Source organism: Aplysia californica, unplaced genomic scaffold, assembly GCF_000002075.1.
Source record: "Aplysia californica isolate F4 #8 unplaced genomic scaffold, AplCal3.0 scaffold00166, whole genome shotgun sequence".
Taxonomy (NCBI): Eukaryota; Metazoa; Mollusca; class Gastropoda; order Aplysiida; family Aplysiidae; genus Aplysia; species Aplysia californica.
The window spans coordinates 1040276-1042025 of record NW_004797436.1 but is presented as its reverse complement, the minus strand read 5'-3'; positions in this window follow the sequence as shown (position 1 = coordinate 1042025).

The window sequence follows — 1750 nt, the reverse complement described above, 5'->3', positions numbered from 1 at the left end:
TCTTTTTGATTTTTAAACTAGATTATAACATAAAACTCTCAAAGAATTGAACAGTCCGTATCACACAGAGAATTTTTTCTCCCCCTGTCATTATCCGTCAGCCCGTCAGTTGATCACAATCTCTCTCTCTCTCTCTCTCTTTCTCTCTCTCTCTCTCTCTTTCTCTCTCTCTCTCTCTCTCTCTCTCTCTCTCTCTCTCTCTCTCTCGCTCGCTCGCTCTCTCTCTCTCTCTCTCTCTCTCTCTCTCTCTCTCTCTCTCTCTGTCTGTCTGTCTGTCTGTCTGTCTGTCTGTCTGTCTGTCTGTCTGTCTCTTTTTCTTTCTCTCTCTTTCTCTCTCTCTCTCTCTCTCTCTCTCTCTCTCTCTCTCTCTCTCTCTCTCTTTTATTTAATTTTCCCAATTCTCCTTCGTCCCTTCCCAAGGCCCACCCCTCCTCTTTCATGCCTGCCCCATCCCCTCTTCCTTTCGTGCATTCCCCCACCCCGCCCACCCCCACAACGTGGCCCAGCCCGATAAGATTCTATAAAAAGAAACGCCACAGTTCGAGATTTAGCCCACACTCGGCGGCCATATTTGATCCCCACCGCGGCGTACTGCTCGCGGCGCCGCGAAGAGAGAGAGGAGGCTCCATTAGTTCTAAACTCCTTGATCCCAGGGCTGTCAAAGCAAGTGACTTGGGCCTTGGGAATTTTTTGTTTATCAAAACTGATAAGTTTTCGTAGGGGGCAAGCGTTTTAAATTAATCTAGTGATTTTTTAACAAAAAGAGAAGTTTTTCATGAAATGTATCTAGTGATTTTGCAAAATCTTCACTGCCAACCCTGATTTATCCTCACTGGTTTCATTTAAAGTTGCTAAAAATCTGGTAAATTGAATTGCCTTTTTAGAATTGTGTTTTTATTTTCTAATACGAACATTTTCTGCAAAGTTGACTTTCCTCCTATACTTCACTTAATTTTTGTTTTTATTCTCATATGCTTCCATCTTAACCATCTTGTTTAGTGTACTTACGACCTTAGAGCATGCATCAAAATAACATTGAGTGTGTATCTAGCTTACGATTATTATTGTTTATATTGCTGCTCATTTATATTATACATGTGATTGTAAGCCTACTTGTGTGTGCATGTGTGTGCACGTGTGTACGTGTGTGTGTTTGTGTGTGTGTGTGTGTGTGTGTTTGTGTGTGTGTGTGTGTGTGTGTGTGTGTGTGTGTGTGTGTGTGTGTGTGTGTGTGTGTGTGTGTGTGTGTACTCGTGGGGGAACACCAAACCAATGTGCCAGGATCTGGACAATAAAGATGTATCTTATCTTATATTTGGGTATGCATTACTCTCTCTCTCTCTCTCTCTCTCTCTCTCTCTCTCTCTCTCTCTCTCTCTCTCTCTCTCTCTCTCTCTCTCTCTCTCTCTCTCTCTCTCTCTCTCTTACAAATATTTTTTGTTTGAGTGTCAGCTAAATAGTCACAACTTGTCTAGACACGATTACCTAAATATTTGGAAAAGTAGAGTTGTATTTTTGTCTTTACTTATTACCCCCGGCCGTATGTTACCAATAGCATTAGGTATCGAGGTATCGGTAAAGAAAATCTGCCAAATTGGCAACCCTGAACTGAACACTGAACCGGACTTGGAGTAACTATATATGATAGGGAGAGGCCCTGACGTTTAAGGGTGGGCCGACTCCGAGAACTTTCGAACTTTCGACTCCGAACATTTTTGGGCGCGAATTCGTCGACTTCGACTCCGAATTC